Raw genomic sequence first — 23214 nt, forward strand, 5'->3', positions numbered from 1 at the left:
CCCTGGACCCACAGTAGCAGATTTAAAGGTAGCCATCCTGCAACAAAAAAACTTCAAGAACAGACTTCAGAGAGAAACTGCTGAGCTACAGTTAGTTCATCTGCAAATTTGACACCATCATTATAGGATTAAACAAAGATTGAATGGCTAGCCAACTACAAAAGCAGTTTCTCGTCTCTTGGTGTTCACACCTCCACATCAGCTGCTAGAAGTGGGCCTCATCCTCCCTGCCTGAATTGACCTCATTATCTGTAGCCTTACTCTTGATTGGTACTCTTTTTTATGCCTGTATATTTATACCTGCCTCTGGAATTTCCACTACATACATCTAACGAAGTGGGTCTTTGCCCACGAAAGCTTATGCTCCAATAAATCTATTAGTTATAAGGTGCCACAGGACTCCTTGTCACTTTTGCACTTTCTCAGCGGGTTTTTTAACCAGTTTTTTACCTTCCCACCTCACCTTTATGTCCATTTTACAGGTGGGTCAGTTTAGGCAGAGAGAGAGATAAGAACCAAAGGTATAATCCTGACCTATTGAAACAACAGGCTGAACCTCCCAAATCCAGGAGACTCTGGTCTGGCAACATCCGTGGTCTGGCACAGATGTTGCTGGACCAAAGAGCCCCAGGAACGAGAGCCAGCCAAGAGAACACAGGCCAGCAGCGACTATGCAGGGGAACCCCAGCATCAGCAGGGCTAGGCAGCATAGAGGAGCGGAGCTGGTGACAGACGGGGAACCCTGGAAACCACCTGGCATCAGTGAAGCTGGGATGGCCAAGCAGCCCTGACTGGGAAATCCCCGGTGGCAGCTAGAATTGCCAGATGGTTTCAACAAAAATACCACCACCTAAAAAAAACAGGGAAAAAATTCTGTTGAGGGGGGAAAAAAGGACCCCAAGAGTTATTAAGCAATAAATAAATAAATAACATAACATAACATAAAACCGCATAGCCCCTTTAATTGCATGCAGAGTCAGGAGAGGAAGAGGAGAGGGTGAGCTCAGGTCTTTAGGTTTTTTGCTGGTGGGCAGCCCTCTTGTTTTCTTGGTCAAGCCAGAAGGGAGCTTCCCTGCAGAACCAGGTAAGCAGGGGGTCCGGGGCTGGGCCCAGTTGCTGAGTGTGTCGTAGGGTTACCAGGTGTCCGGTATTTTCACCTACTAGCAGGGAAAAAACCGGAAAATACAGGAAATTTTAAGTGTTCGGTATTTTCTGAATTTTTTACCGGATAGGAGGTGAAAATACCAGACTGTCTGGGTCAATACCGGACACCTGGCAACCTGGCAGCGGGTCCAGGCAGTGGCTTGGGATCTTTGGCTGGGAAACCCTGGCAACAGTGCCAGGTGGCAGCCAGGGAGTCCCGACCTCAGCAAGGGAATCCCAGCATCAGTGGGGCCAGGTGGCATCGGGAACCCTCTGCCCCAAATGGTGAGCCCCTGGTCTGAGTGGGGTCAGGCGGCTGGAGGGCTCCTGGCAGTGGGGCCAACACTGGTCGGGGAACCACGGGAAACCCTCAGCAGCAGTGGACCCACAGGCGGCCAGGCAACCTGGGGCTGGGAAACCGCGAGGAATCACTGGAGGTAGTGGGACAGGTGGTGGCCATGTCTGGGCAACTCCTGGGAATCCCCAGTACAGCTGGTGGCATCAGGGTGGAGCACTTCAGCCAGGCCAGCTTTCGCAGGGCAGCGGCAGGGCGAGGAGCCTCAAGGGAGAGGTGCTGTCAGTAGGGCAGCCTAGCAGGGGAGCCTTGACCTTCTCTGGTCTGGGACAGCTCAGGTCCCAAAGTGCTGGACCAGGGAGATCCAACCTGTAATAGTAAAACTCCCATTGACTTCTATGGGGCCAGGATTTTGCCTCAGATTCATAAAAGGACCTTTGGATACCTCAGGTACTGGTTTCCTGACTTCCAAAAATCAGGCACAAGATGTCTGAAGCAATAAGCATCTGTAGCTCCCATTAACCTTGGAGTGGAGGGTACTCAGCACATATGGAAAACAAACCATAGATGTGTGAAGTTGAACTCTTCAAAAAATGGATGCATCCCAAATTAATAGCTGTTTCTGCAAATGTAAGCCTCCAGGACTTGTTTATATCAACATAGTAAGTCAGGGATAAAACCCAGGGCTGCATCTAGACTGGCAAGCTTTTGCGGAAAAACTTGCCAGCTGTGTACACTGGCTGCTTGAATTTCCGCAAGAACACTGACTTCCCACTGTCTGAAATCAGTCCTTCTTGCAGAAATACTATGCTGCTCCCATTCAGGCAAAAGTCCTTTTGCGCAAAGCTTTTGCGCAAAAGGGCCAGTGTAGACAGCTCAGATTTGTTTTGCGCAAAAAAGCCCTGATCGCGAAGATGGCGATTTTTTTGAGGAAAAGCGTGTCTAGATTGGCACGGACGTTTTTCCGCAAAAGGTGCTTTTGCGGAAAATCATCCGTGCCAATCTAGATGCTCTTTTCTGCAAATGCTTTTAACGGAAAACTTTTCTGTTAAAAGCATTTGCGGAAAATCATGCCAGTCTAGATGTAGCCCAGGTGTTTTAATAGAAAGTTCTCTGTTCTAACCATGAGATCAGAATTCCAATTTAAATTCAAATTATTCTTAATTTATTCATAACATAAGAGCATGTTAAGCCTGAAGGACCAGTTCCAGTGCACAGTACAGCACAGGAGAAGGAGTGTGCTCCCCTGTTCCTGAGCAGGATCCACACTTGGCTAGCTTTCCAACATAAATGAGGGCACCTTCAAAGCTGCTTTAAATGTATGCCAGTGGCTAAAGGGGCAATATTGCCGCTGACATAAGTGTTCAGCAAGACATAGGGAAACTGTGGCCGGACCTGCCTGCCTTCCAGCCCTGCCTTATCTGCCAGCAACATGAAGGTCATAGGAGCTATGTTGATTCTGTGATACCACAGAATTCTCTGTAGAATGAAAGTCTGTATTCTAAAAAAGTAGCTCCTTTGTTCTCTCAGGGAACTTCTGCTTCCTAAAGCCCAGCTCCCACATACTTGGTTTTCTCTTCACAATCCACCACAACACCTAAGGTAGTTCTAATTTAGCACTCATAGAGAACAGAACAAAATGCAAGGGATGGGAGTTAGTGCAAGGACTGCCTGGTTTTATTGAGATGTAAACGAGCTTTAGAAATATGCATTATTCAATTCCACTGCAAGTAAAAAAGACTTAACTGACTGCGTATTTACCATCAGCAGTGGTTGCTGGCTGAAACCATTGGCTGTCTGGCAGAAATAATCAAAACAAACATTTGAGAGAAAACACTGACAACTGTTATTTCTGCTGCTGCTAGTTCCTGTTGTGCCGATTGCTGTGGCAGCCAGAGATTAAATTACCAAGAGAGAACACAACAAAATAGCCTGTGCACAGCACCTTTGGCAATCAAGCCAAGAGGAGACTCCTTAGCAACAATGGGAACGGTACCTGATTTCTGCCATCAGCACACCGCCTTCCAGGGGAAAATTCCCATTGATAGAGTCCGGACAGAGTGAGTCTGAGGGAAGTCCTTTGGAAAGTCCCATTCCTAGCATAGAAAGGGAAGGCACAATTTGCACCGGCACAGCTTAACCTGCTTTCAAGTAGGGATACTCTGTTGGTGCAAATTTTCTTGGCTATTCTTGAGGTTGCCAGCTAGTGGCTAAAATCACAACACAGGCCATAGGCTCTGACTAGTAGCATCCTGCAACCAATCTGATTTTCCATAATGGGCTGCAGGGTAAGGGCTGGTAGTTGGGGTGTAGATATAACCTCGAATGAAGGGCTGGTTGCAGTGCAAGTAGCCCCCATCAGCTTTAATCTAGCTGATGCGGATACACTGTGAATGAGGACATGATGATGTGAGCTGACCCATCCCATAGAAGCCTGCTAGGGATTCTGGGTATGTTCTTGGGTTCTAGCTGTGCCATGGTTTGTGCTGCTGCATCCTTACTGCCATTATTACCTGCCCTGATTAGATTAAAGGTTGCATGGGCATGAATATCTGTGCTGCAGTCACCGCTTTGACTGCAGTGTAAATACACTCAGTCAGAGCTCAGCACGACTGCCTTTTTAAACAAAACTTTATTACAAATACGGAAGAGCACAATGGCATTTGGAAGCTTGAAAATGTTTTCCCTACTGAGTTTGTCCTTTTCAGTTTCAGAACGATTACTCTCCTCCCTACCCACTTTATTTATAATGCACCAACAGCCAACATGACTGTTCCTTTCTTTGTGCACTTGTTTTACTTAAGTGTTTGTTAGCTGGATACTGTCAGGTCCAGAGGGAATATAAAAGCAAAAAAAAAAAAGTCTCGATAAATTCAGGGGCTCACACAGATAGTTAGCAACAAAATTCCAGCTCCAATTCAAAGTGGTATTAAAAAGCTACAGTAGGGGATGGTGAATTTCTTCTTTTTAAGGTCAGTGTTGAGAATGCAAGGAATATTCTTTACCATATTATAACATTTTTAAGGTAAATCAAATTAGGGTCTATATTACTGATAACTGAAATACAGGTTGAACCTCTCTAAGGGTATGTCTACACTATAGCGCTAATTCGAACTAACGCATCCAGACTAAAAAACTAGTTCGAATTAGCATTTTGCTAATTCGAACTAGCATGTCCACATTAAGTGGACCCTGAACAGGGCTTAAGGATGGCCGGAAGCAGTGCCAGCAGGGCATCAGAGGAGGACTTAGAGCGTGGAGATGCTGTCTCAGGCTAGCCGAAGGCTGCGCTTAAAGGATCCCGACCCCCACCCCGGACAGACAGTTCTCAGGGGTGCCCCGCTTGCAAACCAGTCCTGGCTTGGAGTGCCCGGAGTACCCACACTGGGCACATCACAGCACTCGGCCATCAGCCCGGCTGCTCTTGCCGCAGGCTGCCATCTGGGGAGAGGGGGCAATTGGGGGGCTGCAGGAGAGCTTCCACCCCCAGAAGCCCGCAGAGCCAGCCCAGTCCTCCCCATCGGGGGCTCGTACCCCATTCCTCCCTCACCTCCTTCCACTTACCCCTCCCTAGCCCCCCCTTCCTGATATACAAAATAAAGGACAATTGTGTTCAAAAATAGAATCTCTCTTTATTTAACAAAACTGGGGGAGACTGGGAAAAGGAGGTGGGAGAGGGGAGGGCAACTACAATGATGAGGGGTTCGGAACAGGTCCCGTATGAAGAGAGGCTAAAGAGACTGGGACTTTTCAGCTTAGAAAAGAAGAGATGGAGGGGGGATATGATAGAAGTCTATAAAAGTATGAGTGGGGTGGAGAGGGTGCATACAGAAAAGTTCTTCATTAGTTCTCATAATAGAAGGACTAGAGGACACCAAAGGAAAGGAATGGGTAGCAGGCTTCAAACTAATAACAGAAAGTTCTTCTTCACAAAGCAAATAGTCAACCTGTGGAACTCCTTGCTGCAGGAGGCTGTGAAGGCTAGAACTAGAACAGAGTTTAAAGAGAAGTGAGATCAATTCATGGAGGTTGGGTCCATGGAGTGGTATTAGCCAGGGGGTAGGAGTGGTGTCCCTGCCCAAAGTTTGTGGAAGGCTGGAGAGGGATGACACGAGACAAATGGCTTGGTCACTGTCTTTGGTCCATCCCCTCCAAGGTCCGTAGGGTTGGCCGCTGTCGGCCGACAGGCTACTGGGCTAGATGGACCTTTGGTCTGACCCAGTACGGCCATTGTAAGCTCAGGGTCGGGGGTCTCAGTGGACCAACTTGATTTTTATGCAAACCTGCTCCTGGGTGGCCAGGCTGGCAGCTCTCCTGCCCTAGACGGCCACTTTCCTGTGCCTAGTGCGGAGATCGTGAACAAGGTCCACGATGTCTGCATTGGACCAGGCGGGTGCCTGTCTCTTGCGGTCCTGGGCAAGCTCCCGGGAGCCACCAGCCTGGTCCCGGGAAGAGGGGGAGGGCTGGGGGGCATTGGGTGGCTGGCTCGAGCCATGCCAAGTGCAGGGTCTGCTGGCTGGGTGCTGGCAGGCTTGAACCTGGCACGGGCATTGTAGCCATCCCATGCCCCTTTAAGGAGCCTGGGACTGGGAGGGGGGCAATAGAGTTTCCCTGGTGTTGGCCAGAGTGGCCACCAGGGAAATCTGGGGAGGGCTAGCCTCCCACTAGTTCGAATTAAGGGGCTACACACCCCTTAATTCGAACTAGTAAGTTCGAACTAGGCTTAGTTCTCGTAAAATGAGGTTTACCTAGTTCGAACTAAGCACTCCGCTAGTTCGAATTAAGTTCGAACTAGCGGAGCGCTAGTGTAGCGCTTATCAACGTTAATTCGAACTAACGTCTGTTAGTTCGAATTAACTTTGTAGTGTAGACATACGCTAATTTAGCTCTCTGGGGGTATGTCTACACTACCCTGCTAGTTTGAACTAGCGGGGTAATGTAGGCATACCGCAATTGCAAATGAAGCTCGGGATTTGAATTTCCCGGGCTTCATTTGCATAAGGGGGCCGCCGCCATTTTTAAATCCCCTCTCGTTCGAACCCCGTGCCGCGCGGCTACACGCGGCACGAACTGGGTAGTTCGAACTAGGCTTCCTAGTTCGAACTACCGTTACTCCTCGTGGAATGAGGAGTAACGGTAGTTCGAACTAGGAAGCCTAGTTCGAATTACCCAGTTCGTGCCGCGTGTAGCCGCGCGGCATGGGGTTCGAACAAGCGGGGATTTAAAAATGGCGGCGCCCCGCTTATGCAAATGAAGCTCGGGAAATTCAAATCCCGGGCTTCATTTGCAATTGCGGTATGCCTACATTACCCCGCTAGTTTGAACTAGCGGGGTAGTGTAGACATACCCTGGTCCAGCAACATCTGTGGTCGGGTATGATTTTAGTTGGCTGGATGTTCACTTATCATGGTATGGCCAAGTTTTCTGGGTCTCATAAAGTTTGTTTACAGTCACCAGTCCTGTCTATTTGTGTTCTGTGCTGTTATTTAGCTCCAATTTACCTCTCAATGTCTTACAAAAGCCCAGTAAGCACTGGAATGTTGGTAATGCTGCTAAACAATATTGACCTCCCATGGTTTGGCAAATTCTCTGGTTCAGCACTGGTCAGGCCCAAGAGTGCTGGACTACAGGGCTACGTCTACACTGGCCCCTTTTCCGGAAGGGGCATGTAAATTTCACTAGTCGTCGTAGGGAAATCCGCGGGGGATTTAAATATCCCCCGCGGCATTTAAATAAAAATGTCCGCCGCTTTTTTCCGGTTTTTAAAAAAGCCGGAAAAGAGCGCCTAGACTGGCCCCGATCCTCGGAAAAAGTGCCCTTTTCCGGAGGCTCTTATTCCTACTTTGAAGTAAGAATAAGAGCCTCCGGAAAAGGGCACTTTTTCCGGAGGATCGGGGCCAGTCTAGACGCTCTTTTCCGGCTTTTTTAAAAGCCGGAAAAAAGCGGCGGACATTTTTATTTAAATGCCGCGGGGGATATTTAAATCCCCCGCGGATTTCCCTACGACGACTAGTGAAATTTACATGCCCCTTCCGGAAAAGGGGCCAGTGTAGACGTAGCCCAGAAGTTCAGCCGGTAGCAGTGCTGAGAATGCAAGGGGTTTTTGTCTGTTTTATCTAATATTTTTCTTTATTAACATTATATAGATGGCCCTATATGAGCTATTTTTGTTTGCTTTCCAAATAAAATAATGGAAGTGATTTGATTGATCAGATAATTATCCCTAATAAAAGCAGAGTGAATAAGAGATACTCAGCCCTGCAAGTGCTGAAAAGCTACTTTGCTATCCAAGAGAATTCATTGCAGCAAGAAATTCTGGTGGTGCATAGTGATATTAGCTTTAAGAATGATGTTACACTCTACAGCCTCAACATCACTATCTCATGTTATAATGTTTTCATTTAAGCAATGGCAACACACTGGACTGTAATTATTTTTATGGCCCCCATTCACTACATTTGATACAAAGGTATTGATTGTTATATCATAGCAGTTTAAATTTGAATAAATATCTGTGCTTGAAACTAGAGATGGAGTTTTGTCTAGTGGCTAAAGCATTATCTTAGGCATTAGAAATCCCACATTGAATTCCTTGCTGTGCCACAGACTTATTCTGTGACTGAGCAAGTCACTTAGGGCTAGATCTACTTATAAATTTAGTTGCCTAACTCAGGGCCAGCTCTAGGTTTTTTGCCACCTGAAGCAAAAAATCCCCCTCTTTTTTTGTCGGGGGAAGGTGCGCACACAAATGCAGCTTGCGTGGCTTGCTGGGGGTGCGCGTGCAAATGCAGCTTGTGTGGCTTCCTGGGAGGGTGAGGCGCATGCTTCAGGGGGAGCCCAAACCCCGGGGCATTTTCATTTCCTAGAAGAACACCAGGGACTCCCCACATGAGCACAATGGGAGGGCAGGTTCATCCACAGCAAGTCAGTTAAAGACTTCCAAAGCATGCAGCTGTTCACATCACCTAGTGCAGGAGTTCCAGTCCCACTCCTCACTCTGCAAAGGGACTTTATTATTAGAAGCTTTATAATCACTCAGACTCCAACCCCAACACATAAGCTGTCCAACTCTTGGTGTCCATAGATAAGAATCAGCCTCACTATACAATGAGACAGTTCAAAGGGATTAAGAGAACTTTTGTTTCAACTCCCCAGCTCAACTGTCCAGCACAAGACAGGCACCAGACAACAAAATCCCACTAGCCTAGGACCTATTCCATGAGCACAGCCCTGTGCTTTCTCCTTCAGGGACAGACCAAACAGCCTCTGAAGCATGGTGGATTGATTTAAATAGCTTTGATTTAAATCTCTAATTTTAATCATGATTTAAACCGGAGAGCAGAAAACCTTGGTTTAAATTAGCAATTAATCATTTAAATTATACTTTTAAAATATGTTCCTAAAGGATGGTTAAGTCTTATTGATTAGCAACCTTTAAAATATGTTGATTTACAACTAAATATAACCTTTATTCAAAATAAGTGCTTCTATTTACTAACCAGGAGAATACACTCAGTACAGCTACCAAGTAAATAAATGCCCAAATAATTGTGTAACTTACATGTAATAAGATTCTTAATTTTTACATTTTTATTCTATTACAAAATGGTTTATAACAGGAACACTTAAGACTTAAGGTTTTACCCCATTTATTATTTGCTCAGTGGTGGCTACTTTTTTAAAAACTTACGATTTGCATCTACTTCTGGACAGAAATTCAACTTAAAATAAACAAAACCAGTATTTAATTTTTGTATGAAATAAAACTACCTTAAATGTGAAGGACACATAAAAAAGTATCCAAACACGTTTTGCATCTAAAATTAAATTATTAAACAAAGGAAATATCCATAGTGAATTTAACAGATTGATTCTAGTCATCATGTTCTTCAAGATGTTAGAACGTTCTCATAACCAGTTTTTTACTGAGAGAAGAGGAAAACAAGTTTTTCTGCTTCGTCAACTGTCGGTTTTGCAATGTGAATGACCTAATCATTGAATTGAACTAGATGAATAAACCAAAGTGATAAAAACATTCTCTCTTCATCTGCAGAAGAAGCTACTGCTGATGTAAACACTGGTTCTGGGTGTTTACACAGCAACTTATACTAGTGAACTGGTAGAATTTCTTTAAAAGTTGACAGGACACATGTTCTATTTAATTTTTAAATGTAATTCATAAGTTATTTAAATAGGTTATGAAAAATTTAGGCCATAACTATTTGTAATTTAATTTTAAAGGTATATTATTTAAAAAAAAAGCCTGTTTAAATAGGATCAAAATTCCAATTTTAATAAAGCTCTCCTGCCCCAGACAGGAAGGGACTTGGGGGCATGGGCACTGGGAACACCAAAGTTCCCCTTCCTCAGATAAAGGGAGAGGGAGAATCACCTGGGTCCCAGGCAGGGGTGAGGTTGTCAGGACACAGCACAAGGGGGCTGGGTGTCTGGACAGGTGTGTGTGGGGGGAGGGTTCAGGGCCCCGAGAGTGGGGGGAGAGTGGATTGTTTAGAGAGCCAGACAGGAGAGGGGGATCCAGGTGGGCAGCAGGAAGGCCGGGTGGCGGGTGGGAGAAGAGGAGACGGGGTCCCAGAAGGGTTGCAGTGGGCCAGGAGGTGGAGTACGGGGTTGCTGGGCAGAGGCCAAGCCAAGGGAGGAGAAGAGAGGGGGAAGGTAGCGGGGAGGGGGAAGGTAGTGGGAAGGTGGGCAGGGGCACACAGGCACGGGGGGACAGCCAGGCAAGGGGGGTTCACAGGCAGGGGAGTTGTGGAGGAGAGAACACAGGCAGGGGGGTGGCTGGCCAGGGGGGTACACAGGTGGGAGGCGGGAGAGGGGAAGTTGCGGGGGGGTGCACAGGAGGGGGAGGGGGCCCCACTCACTCGAAGGCGAAGAAGAGGCCGTCGGGCTCAGCATCACTAGCAGCAGCCACGGCCGCCCCGTGCCACCCTCCAGGAAGTGCCCCAGCAGGGGCCGTGTCTCGGGCTGCCCGTGCAGAGCTCCTGGTGCCCCGGGGCCAGGCGCAGGCTCCGAGCAGCCAGTTGTGGGGCTCCCAGCTCGGGGAGGCCTCCATGGGGCTCCCTACCTGCTCCTTCTACGGGCCGGAATGCCACCCCTTAAAATGTGCTGCCCCAAGCATGTGCTTTCTTTGTTGGTGTCTAGAGCCAGCCCTGGCCTAACTGTAGCTTTAGAAGCCTATGTTCAAAATTTAGATCCTTAAAAATCCCTGCTCACTTGCCATTTAAGCCTGTAGACTTCTAAGTTTCTGCCAGTAAAACCTCTATAATATCCACTATTACACAAAGAGCCATAGAAATGTAGGGCTAGAAGAGACCTGTATCTATCCCTGTACCCATCTGCTGAGACAGAAGATTATCCATGATATGTGTCTGTCTAATCTGTTCATTAAAATCTCCTCCCAGGAAACATATTCCAGTATTTAAATATGCTTACAGTTAGAAAGTTGTTCCTAATATCTGACATAATTCACCCTTTCTGCTAACTAAGCTGATTACTTCTTGTCTTGCCCTTGGTAAACATGAAAACAATTGATCACTGTCTCTTTTATTATAGCAACATGTTACTTATTAAAACTGTTGTATCCACTAATAGTCTCTTCTTGACTAAACATGCACAATCCTTTCAAATTTTCCTCATAGGCTATGTCTAAACCAATCCCTCTTTGGAAAGAGAGATGTAAATCAGGAAGATCGAAAGTGCAAATGAAGCGGGGATTTAAATATCCCATGTTTCATTTGCATAATCGCGTCACAGCAGAAAAAAACCCTTTTTCGAAAGATCCTGTACTCAAAAAATGAGGAGTAGAGGATCTTTCAAAAAAGGTTTTTTTTTTTTTCACAAGAACAATGTCTAGATGGTGGTTTCACTTTCAAAATGCTCTTTTTCAAAAGAATGCTGACACAATTATGCAAATGAAGCATGGGATATTTAAATCCCCGCTTCCTTTGCACTTTCAATCTGCCTAATTGCCTAGTTTAGACATGCCCATAGATCATATATTCTAAACCTCTTATTTTTGTAGCTTTCCTGGGCTCTCCACTTTGCTCACAACTTTCTTAAAGTGCAGTGCCTGAATCTGGATGCAGTTCTGCAGCTGAGGCATCTCCTTTGCTGAATAAGGAATGGAATCTGGGTGGGGGTGAACTGGTATGGCCCAATACAAGTTAAGTGGCCAAAGTAGCTTTAAGGGTATGCCCACACAGCACTTTAACCTGTCTGTGCAGTCATGGCTCCAGCACTGGGAGAAAGCTCTCCCAGCATGCAAGAAAACCACCTCCACAAGGGGAATAACTATCTGCACTGGGACCGGGGTGGACTGGCAATCAAAATAGGCCCAGGAAATGGGTTGAGAATGGCCCACTTTTTCACATCAAAGAATTTTTTTTTAATTTACTCTTTGACCCCTGTTAGCCACATCCCTGACCCCTGTTAACCATGCCCTTGACCCCCAGAAGCCACACCCCCTGACTCCCATTAGCCAGGCCTCTGGAGGTAACACTCTCGGGGCAAGATGGACACATGACCAAAAGTAAAAGGTGTCATGTGACCCCTCTCTAAGGACTTTTCCCACCATCTTCCTACCAATAAGGATTAGTTTGGCCCCCACCAATCCCCTCTCATGCAACTATCCTGCAATTGCATGAACCCAATGGCTGTGTCTACATTGGTATCCCTTTCCGGAAAAGGGATGCTAATGAGACACATCGCAATTGCAAATCCGCGGGGGATATTTAAATATCCCCCGCAGCATTTGCATTTACATGGCTGCCGCTTTTTTCCGGCTTGGAGATAAGCCGGAGAAAAGCTCCAGTCTAGACGTGATTCTTCAGAAAATATGCCCTTTTCCGGAGGATCTCTTATTACTTGAAAGTAGGAATAAGAGATCCTCAGGAAAAGGGCATATTTTCCGGAGAATCACGTCTAGCCGGAAAAAAGCGGCAGCCATGTAAATGCAAATGCGATTTGTCTCATTAGCATCCCTTTTCCGGAAAAGGATGCCAATGTAGACACAGCCAGGGTGTGTGACATTAACTCAGGAGTGGAGGGGGTGGAGAGGCTGGGGGAAGTGTTCCCTCTAAGAGTTTCCTCCCATCCCTGAGCAGAATGAATTTTGTGTTGTGCACCACTACTGAGTTCATGTGGCTTGTTTGGATGTCCCACTGTGGCACCCAAGTTATTAATAAATATCTTATAAACCTCTACCGTTTCCCTCTGCTGCCATGTCTCCTCCTCTTCCTCCATCAGCTCCCCTGGTGCCTGCTGCCCCCCAACCCCGCACCCTCCTCTGCTGTCCTGACTCCTGACCTTCTCACTGCCCTCAGCCCTCCTGTGACCTGCCCCCCTCCACCAGCCCTTCTCTCCCCCCTGTGCCCACTCCTCCAGTAGCCCCACTCTGATCATGTGAGCTACCCCTGCTCATCCCCTCTCCTAACACCTCCCTCTACACACCTGCCCTGCCTCTCTCATCTGGTGCTGGTCCCTCTCCTGTAGGTGTCTGCCCTTCTGCTTCACCCCCAGAATCTCCTGACACCTGAACCCTCCTGGTGCCCCCCCTTCCATCACTGCCCCTGCCCCCTTTTCCCTCTTTTTCCCTGATGCCCACCCCCTCACCACCCTCTGCCCCCGTTCCTCTCATGCCCCTGTGCCCTCACTCATGACTTGCTCCATCCCTGCCTTCCTCATGTCCACCCCTTCTTTCAAGCCTTCTCCCAGCACCTCCCCTCCCCCCTCTAGCTCCCAATGCCCTTCCCCTCTCCTCTCCTAGCATAACCCCATCCCCCATCCCACTGACACCTCCCCTTCCTGCCCTTTTCCTCATTGTCTGCACTTGGACCCCTGGCATTTGTCTCTCCTCCACCCTGTCCCTTAGTGCCTTCCCTTTTCTTCTCCTGACCTGACCCCCTCCCCTCAGCACAAGCCTCTTCCTCTCCCTCCCATCCCCCCCCCCCATCTTCTGCCTTCCAGTTTGCGGGGCTGGAGTCTGTGGTCGGGTCCCAGAAGTCCCCACAGCCATGGACCCAGCTGCTTCCAGGGCTTTAGATCACTTGCCGGGCCTGGAGCTGGGCTGCGTGATGCAACTCTGGCCTGGGCAGTTTTAAAGTCCAGGGCTGTGACATCATGCCACGCCCGGGTGTCTTCCCTCTCAGCTGTTGCGCAATGTTTGAGCATGCCGTGCATGCGCTCCCTTGGCCCCACAGTGCCCCGTACATGGCCGATGTCGGGGAGTTTAAAGTGCGGGGCTGCGGCACCCTGTCACAATCCCCCTCTTCCTCCAGCAGCCACCAGCCGGCCCTTTGGCCCTTCAGCTGGCCCTTCGGAGGACAGCCCACCGAGAAATTCCTGGTATCCCGCCGGGCCAGTCCGCCCCTGACTGGGACCACGGCTCCCAGTGCTTTAACACTCAACACTGCCACTTTTCAGCGCTGAAACTTTCCAACGCTCAGGGCAGGACTGTTTTTTCACACCCCTGAATGAGGAAAGTGTCAGCGTTGTTAATGGCAGTGTAGACAAGCTCTCTGTATCAAAGTCATACAAAGGGATCCATGAAGTTAAATATGTAGGGGTGGAGGTGGGAAGGGAAGTTGCGATATGACTGTACAGGTAAGAATTTACTTTCACAGCTGAGCCTGGGTTTCCTAGATTGAACATGCTAATCAGTAGGCTATAGAGTCATTCTTACTCTTTATCTAGTCCAAAGAATATTTAAGTGTTTCATGCATACATGGAACAGCTTCATGGGTTTAAATTGCTGCTCTGAATTAGGCTAGAGAGGGGATCTGAATCTGCCTCTCCTACATCCTGGGCAAATGCTTTAACAACCAGTTGTCTATCTAATTTATAAAGGAGAATGTTTGTATGTTTGTGCTCTAATAACTTGGACAATATAAGACCTACTGCAACCAAACTTTCCATGGGATAACCTTTCCTCCAGGAGAAGGTTTTAAGGTACTGTAGGAGGGAAGAGATCAGAGACCGACGCCTCTCCCCGGGGCTGCACGGAGCTTGGCAGTGCAGGGAGAAGCGGCTTCCCCAATGTTGCTGGAAACATATAGAGGCCCCTCTTCAATACTGAGATTGGCTCGGGGCCCAGCAGCCAACCAATGGGTGGGTGGGTTGCTGCCAGGGCTCACTCTAGGTGGAGGGGGCAGGGCTGGTGTTACTGCTCAACTGCCACTTTGAAAAAATGTCCGAAAGGAGGCGCATTGGGGACCCAAAGGTGAGAGCGGGGGGAAGGAAGGAATGAGGGGAGGGTTGGTCCAGGGGGGCTGGACCATTGGGTGCAAGTGGGGAGTAGGGTAGGATTGGGTGGGCTGGATCATTGGGGACAGGCTGGTCCAGGGGGGCTGGACCATTGGGAGCGAGTGGGGAGAGGGCAGGATTGTAGGGGGATGAAGGAAGTGGAACTGGACAATCCTGCAGGGAATGAGTGAGAAATGAAGCCCATGGTGGGAGGGGGGGTCATCTCCTTTGAGGGGCACTGGCCCAAGGGGCAGCACTAGATGATGCTGGGTGGATGAGAAATTAATCCAAGGTGGGGGGGGGAATCCCTCAAATCTGAGCACTGGTCCTGGGTTTGATACTGGATGATCCTGGGTAGGTAAGAGATGCAGTCTGTGGGAGGACCAGCTGGTCAAGGGGGTAGTGCTGGAGGAGGGACTATAAAGGTGCCAGCAGGCTCAGGTAATTGACTCATAGTTTCATCAAAAAAGATGGGAGAAGAGTTTGAAGTGTCACCTTAAAATCTCAGATTCAGTAGGGCCAGCCCCATCGATTGACACATCCCTATACTCAGCTCTTGGATGAGAATTTGCAGACCCAGCATGCCTATCCCCTACTTCCCTACCAAAAAAAATTAGCTTCTACGAGGATAATTAGCAAAAATACCATCTGATAGGAAGCAAAACATTGCACTATTGAAGAGGGGCCTCCATATGCTTCCAGCAATGGTGGGGAAACAAGCCATGGTGATTTGGGGGCTCTCCCTTCCACTGTACTTTTAATGGCTCCAAGACTCATGACATGGGAAGAAAACAGAGACATAGTTTCTATTGTGACTTTTGTACCTAAGTTTGCCAAGTCAAATAGCTCTGATTCTCAACATTGCAATGCCTCTTTTTTGTGTCAGAGATTTTGCTTTATGCAGCAGTAGAAAAGCATGGGGGGTCTGCCATAATGGCCAGATGTCAGGCACTGGCAGCTGCGGTGTGGCTGGAGGCTGTCAGGACCAGCTTCTGTTTTTCTAAATTTTGTTCCTCCGGTTTCCCGGGCAACGCTGGGTAAGTCCAGCTAGTTGGCTATATGGGAGTGGCAGCTGGCAGCACCTCTTTGGATATTTGGGGGTAGGGATTGCAAAAGAGGACTAACTTGGCTTAGGCATCTCACTCCAAGAGAGGAATCCCAAACAGTGATGGCTGCATCCCTCTGACTCAGATATCTACTTCCCCTTGAGGGTCAGGGCTGCAGACAGGAGCACCAAAATGAGGGGCCATGGGTCTATGGCCTCCCCCTTTTTACCAGTGCCATGGGCAAATAATGGGGAAACAGGCAGAGAGGAATGAGGGGCAATGGGTTCTTGAGGGAAGGGCGGCACAGGAATAAGGCTCTGGGGGGAGAGGCAGCGCGAGAGTAGGGCCTTGAGAGGAATGGGAAATGTGAGGGCAGGATCTCAGAAGGCAGGGTGGCACAGGGAGGTGGGGTCAGCTGACTGCGTCTCTCTCCACTTTTTGGACTCCTCCACCTCTCATTAGTCTAGGCCACCCCTTTTCTCAGCATTTCCTCCTGGCTAGTTCAGGCAGCTCTATGCTCGGCATTCCAGCCTCCATGAATCCCATTCTAGGCATCTGACTCCCGCTACACATAGTCTAGGGAGGCTGGGCACCTAACTCATGTTTCAAGATTCCACTAGGCAGCAAGGCACCAAACTTTAGCATGGAGCTTAATCACCTGTGTGGATCTAGTTTCTGCTCCCCATTTGTTAAGTTGAGATAATTCCTTACCTCGCAGGATTGTTGTGAGGTTAAACGCATTCAAGATTGTGAGGTACTCACAGACTCTGTTAATGAGGGGCCATCCAAATCCCTTATATATAGAAAATGTAAATATTAAATATTATTGTATATTTGTTCATCTGCTTTTTATTGGATGAGGGGCACAGAAACTTAATTATCAGAATCAAACTAATCTAATTATGTAGTCCCTTTGGACTGGACCGCTACTGAACAATGCTTCCAATTCTCTACTGGAGCCTAAGTGGAATTACTTGAGAAAGCAAAAATAGTTATTGGATTAGGAAGGTGCAACTCTCTCACTTTGAAAACAATTATTTTAATTTTGCTTGCCTGTTCTTATGCTGTAGCAGGAGTCTGTTATATCCTCGGTTACTGAGAGCATTTTAAATCAATGCACAGAGACTCGCCAGTGAAGCACATAACTATGAGCTTTATTGATCACCTCTGCACTGAGAATTCAAAATCCACTAACAAATTCACAGTACCCCCACCTAATTGTCTGTATAGAAATTGGAAAGGATTCTCTGGGGACAGTCCCTTCCTTTAGCTGTTCCAAAGTCACCTTCCTGAATCTAGAGGCGTATGTCCCCAAAAGTTTAGAAAGACCATCCTGTCGCATCATTCTCTTCAACTTACTTTTCTTAAGCCCCTTGTCTGACACAACGCTGCCTTGCCAGGGCCAAACTTTTGATATTGGAGATGTCTGCATTTACTGTGATAAGGGGATTCCATATTGACTGAAGTCACTTTTCTATTACCCAGGTATACACAGTGAGCTATGATATCAGAAGCTGAGTGTTAGCATGTTACTCTGATCTGTGCCACTGTAGCCCCTGAAAATAGACAAGCCCCATTGTGCTGTCTCTGGGCTCACAATAACTTTTTGTCTCTCCATTTTACTTTACAGCTTGTTGACTTTTTGTGGGATTTATTTTGGATCATTTAGTTTTAAATCTTTTCTAGACAATTTTAATCAATCAAAATGTCCCCTCCCTAATGCAAGAAAACATTCAGCTGTGAAACAAAAAAGTATATATTTTAAATATACCTCAAGCGGAGAGGGACATTATGCTCTGCTTATTAAAATAATGCTGCTCTAACCCCTGATATAAATCCCCTAGTAGCAATTAAAGCTTATCTACACACACAAGTTGTCCCAGTTTAAATATAGTGGCATAGTTAAAGCAGTACGACCTCCTAGTAAGAATGCAGTTATGTCACTGTGCTTAATATCAGTATAGTTAGGAAGGAAAGTAAGCTATGTCAATGTAAAACACCTTCTTCCTGGCATAACTGTCTCACACTAGGGATTGTACTGGTACAACTGTTTAAGTAAAAATGACACCCTTACCTAAAATAGTTACCTGTATGAAAACTAACCAGTCCTTAATAACCTTACTCTTCCTACAAACTTCACATAGGGGGCAGCAACTCCTCATGATAGTACTGTTACACAGTCTATTTTGAAATGTGTATTTGCAAAATGAATGTTGCCTCAGTGATTTTCACATCCAATTTGCTCAGCTAACTGTAAAAAAGAAAATGTTTCTAACTGCCATTCCTGGAAACTCAGCCTGCAATCTGAAAGCCTAGATAGAGGTTTTCTACCTCATGAATCACCAACAACAAATATTCAACAAAAGGAATCTAGTTAATAAAATTATGTTGATAATGTCCGAACTGGAATAGAACCCAGCTGTTGTGTTAAACCTGGCCCTGAGTTTGTTGTAAATTGTCTACATTAAAATATGGTCATTAATAATGCCTCTCTTTTGTGCACCTAGTAGTGTGTGAAAGGTGTTGGCATGGTGCTTTTAACCTATGAAGAACGGTATTGGGATAAAAAGTAGAAGGCAAAGAAATATGCTGAGTTTGAACTAAAAGATTTTCGGTGCTTCTGGTAATATTACAAATTTGTTTTAAGAACAGAATATATGAACTGTAAGAAATTCATCTTGAATAGGTCAGATTTGATGAGTATGAGGCTGCAACCTATTTTGACATGTCTTTTCTATTAAGTATTTGCTGAGAGTGAGCTTAAAGTGTGGGAGACAGCAGAGCATCATTAGCAGATTGATGAGCTGGATCTTAGGAATCACGCTATTGGGCTGATCCCCAAAGACGTTTTGACTTGCTCAGTTGAGAACGTAGAACTAGATGACATCACCATCTGCATACCCAAAGGTTTTTGTTGTTCCTTTATTATCAATTCCCAGCCTTGTTTTAGTCATCCCGTCTTTCTGATTTTTGCTTCCTGTCTTGTCTATTAAAAATCTGGCTTAGCTAACCAAGAAAATTATATTTTGTGATACTTCCTGGTAACCAGTTTATCCAGGTAAAAGCAATGTTGTATGATATAGTCTTGGATTTCCAGCAACTAAATGGCAGGTATTGGTGACATTTTCTATTTTCGCTCCTCTTTGTGTGTTCACCATGTTTTGTCTTAAGAAGAAAAAGGACTGGATTTAGAATGAAATTTTTAAACCACTCAAACATAAATATCACAGATTTTTAAAAGAATTCTATGCTACTAACTCACTTTGAAACATTTGAAAATTCCACATTTAAACAACAGAACCTGACAGGTACATCTAAAATCAACTCCCTTTTTCTCAACAAGGACATTTAATAGCATTGGAAAGCTACCAAACCAGGATATTTCTCTTGGAAGGATTCCTATGGACTTCAGTGGGCACTGAATCAGGCCCCAAATGAAGATTTACTTCATCGTGTGAAGATGTATTTAATCTTTTAATGTTTTTACTGGTAACATGTGTTTGGTAGTTTTTATCTTAAAAATTCTTTTACAACTCTTAACTAGTTTAATCCTCCCAAAACCTCTGTCAGGTAAAAAGATGGAATTCTTCTCATTTTTGCAGATAAAGCTTTAGGCTTGAACCTGCAAAGCAGTGAGTACCAAATGAACTCTTAACTCTAGGGCTATGTCTACACTGGCGGGTTCTTGCACAAGAATGGCTGTTCTTGCGCAAGGACCTGCAGAGTCCACACTGCCCGCCCGCTCTTGCGCAAGAAGATTTACAGTACAGTGTTGGAAGAGAGGGCTTCATGTGCAAGAACTACGCTCTTTTCTAACAGGTGTAAGCCCTCTTGCGCAGGAGCTCTTGCACAAGAAAGCAATGTGGACGCACAGCAGGGGTTTCTTGCGCAAGAAAGCCCTATTGCTAAAATGGCCATCAGAGCTTTCTTGCATAAGACAACGTCCACACTGCCATGGATGCACTTGTGCAAAAGCACATGGCAGTCTGGATGTGTTCTTGCACAAGAACCCGCCAGTGTAGGCATAGCCAAAGTGATTTGCCAAAGGGCAGGACCAATATAACAGTCAAGATCAGAACTCAGGAGCTCCTAGTACTTAATCATGTGTTTGGGCTAGTAGACCCACCAGAACAGGTGATTTGGATCTGGAAGGTGATTTGGATTTGGAAGATACTGTTTGATACAACTAAAGGTTTTCACTGTGAATGTACAGCGTTTTCATTCCCTGATAAAAAAGAAGTAGGATCTTCTGCTTTACATTATTGCTATCATATATATAGTAGCCCAGTGTCTGAGAGTCTGTAACGCCGAAATGCTGGCTGTTCCCTCTGGGGGGCACTGTTGCCTGAAATGCTGGCTGTTCCCTCTGGGCAGCGCTGTTGCTGAAATGCTGGCTGTTCCCTCTGGGGGGGCGCTGTTGCTGAAATGCTGGCTGTTCCCTCTGGGCGGCCCGTGCTGCATGGGGAGTGCGGGGCCCAAATGGCCGCTTGCGCCACTTGCTCCCCCGCGGCGTCTCGGCTGAGTGGCACAGAAGTCAGCCAAGTGCCACGGTGGGAGGTGAAGAGGGACGGGGCGGTGACGTGTGACGTGACAGCGACTCCAGGCCCCACCCCCAGCCATGAACGTCACCACCCCGCCCCCCTTCACCTCCCGCTGTGGAGCTCGGCTGACTTCTGCGCTGCTCAGCCAGGCTGTCACGTGGGAGCAAGCGGCGCAAGCGATTATTTGGGCGGTCCCCCGAGTGAGAGACAGGAGGGGGAGGAGAAGTGAAAGAGAGAGACAGAGAGAGAAGCAGGAGGAGGAGGAGAGCTGAGGGGGGGAGAGGCAGTAGTAGTAGGAGAGAGAGAGAGAGAGAGACGGAGCTGGAGCGAGAGACCGGAGGCTCAGGAGAGAAAACCGACATGGAGGAGAGACCTGAAAATCTCGTCTTATGACGGGCTAATTGGCTAGTTTTAAGAGATGCACCTTAGTGGCAACCTAAATGACAAACTAGTTAAGAGGATGAATTGTAGAACTATTTTACTCTCTAAAAATGTGAGAGTGAATGTGTTGCTATTCTGAAGAAGAAACTATAATTTCAACTTGGATTAAAGACAATGGACATGCGGGCAGAAGTTAAATGAATTCAGGGGCATGACAGATGCTATTCTCTCGCTCCTAGCTGTCAGGATGACATTGCCACCAGTTACTGATATGAATCCTCGGGTCTTCAGTCCTGTCTCTAGACAGTTCACCTTCCCTTGCCATGCCTCAAGGCTAGTTATCTTACATTAGCTCCACTGTAGTTTTTCACACAGAGTTGGCCTGGGTAATGCGCTCCTCTGACTATATGGACTGCTTATATAAAGAGAAAGTAGTCTCTCACTAGAGATTGCAAATGTTAAAGAATTTATTAAAACCTACAGGGATGGGCTGATCAGTCTTTGAAATAGAACTATCTACCCTCATAATTGAAATCCACATACATTTCTTCTCTTTCAGTTGTGCAGTTTTCATGTAGCTTAGTTACCATGGATGACCACAGAATCTGCCCTAGAGGTACTGCAATCCTGTCAAATAACTAAGGGTATGTCTACACAGGAACATTATTTTGAAATAATTAGCATTATTTAGAAATTAGTCCACGTCCACGCAGCAGGCAGTTATTTCGAAATAGTGTTGAAATACTGTCAAGCTGGAGGACTTCTTACTCAGACTGCTATAACCCTCATTGTACGAGGAATAAGGGAAGTCGGAGGAAGAGTGCTCTATTTTGAAATAAGTGATGTGTAGATGCTCCCAATTTCAAAATAGGCTATTTCAAAATAAGCTATGCAACTGACATAGCTCAATTTGCAAAGCTTATTTCGAGTTAAGCTCTGCTGTGAACATGCACCCTAACAGGCCTTTGCAAATGTTTACTGTGACTCATAATACCCCAATAAGGTAGTTTAGAGTTAGGGATCATTTCTTCACCCACCACAACAGTGCAGCAACTTCTGGAGGGGAGAATTGCTATTATATAGAAGATAGCAATACTAAACTGTAGGGCAGCAAGTAAGGAAGACCACTGTAGCTTACTGAAACCTCAGACGTGATGTAGGTAGACAGGATGTAAGTACTTGAGTTGGAATTTGACTTGAACACTAGAACTATAACACACCTGTCCAGGAACAAGTGTGAGAACTGCTGAAAATGAAGAGGAGAACCGAAGGACAGATGGGTTGAAAGGGAGTGTATACTGCTAGTATAGCACTTGCTTGGTAGACAAAGATGATAATTTAGCTGCAAAAATAAAGAAAAGCAAAGAATTGTAAAAGCTCAGAGGTGTATAAAATTTTGGAATCAACTTTATTGCAATCAGGTAGAATTCAGAAAATGGAAATCTTCACAGTTGCTTTCTTTCCTTCTAGTAAACTACCATTATCTCATAATCAAAATGCAGACTAGTAAATTCCATGCCAATTTTCTAAAAAAAATTAAAGAATAAACTTCATGGAATATTGTGTTTCCTGATATGTTACCTGCTATGTGATCCTAATGGATGGCCTCCTTCTTGCTGCTGACTCTTGTTTAAACCTGTAGTGGTTTTGTCTGTCATTCACACAAAGTCAGTAAGCACTTTGTTTAATTTCACAGCTGAAAAATAAAATAAATATGTAAGTATATTGCTTCCATTTCATTTTGTTAAAAAGCTTGTAACTGTTTGAGCTTTCTCCTCTAAAGCTACAGAAATGGAAGCTGATGTGCAAGGATGGATGCTTTACCCCAGTGGTTCCCAAACTTCTCAGCATCACACCCCCTTTTTGATTTTTGAAAAACCCTCACTCCCCCTCAGAAAATAGCAGCAAAACTTGTTGAGCTCGCCCCCCAGTTTGGGAACCCATGCTTTACCCTATGCTGAGCATCGGGCAGCATTGGGACATAACACAGTCTTCATAATTCCTTTTTTTCAGGGATAACTTCTAACTTTTTGTCATGCATTCATTGAGACTTCATTTAAAAACCAAAGAGACAAATAACATACAGAAAATTTAGACACGTGTATTTTGGTGATCTGCAATAATATAAAGAAAAATGGGGAAACATCATCCTAGAATGATACCAGGATATAGTTTCTTTTTCCATAAAGATCATTCCACCTGAAATATGTTTTACAGTCTCACCAGAGGAAAAAGTGTCTCTACAATTGGGTGTTAAATTATGAAGTGTAGAAACCGCTGAATGTGAGGGAAATTAACAATACCAAGTGTTGTTTTGTGTGATGGAGAAAATTCAATCATTTATTTAAATTAAATATAGATGCAATAACTATGAACTGATAGAGCCTCTGAACTACAAAGTATACATGCTTTAAAGCTTGTCTAAGTATACTGGATTTCAAGTTGTCAGCTGCTGAGTTTGTGCAGGGTTGTGCGTGTGACCGGGAGATTGGCTAGAAGCCTTCAAGAAAATCAAAGACTAAAACTAAGAGGTGTTAAGAAACTAGTGTAA

This window comes from Pelodiscus sinensis, chromosome 1 (assembly GCF_052426305.1).
Source record: "Pelodiscus sinensis isolate ZL-2025 chromosome 1, ASM5242630v1, whole genome shotgun sequence".
NCBI classification, from domain to species: Eukaryota; Metazoa; Chordata; order Testudines; family Trionychidae; genus Pelodiscus; species Pelodiscus sinensis.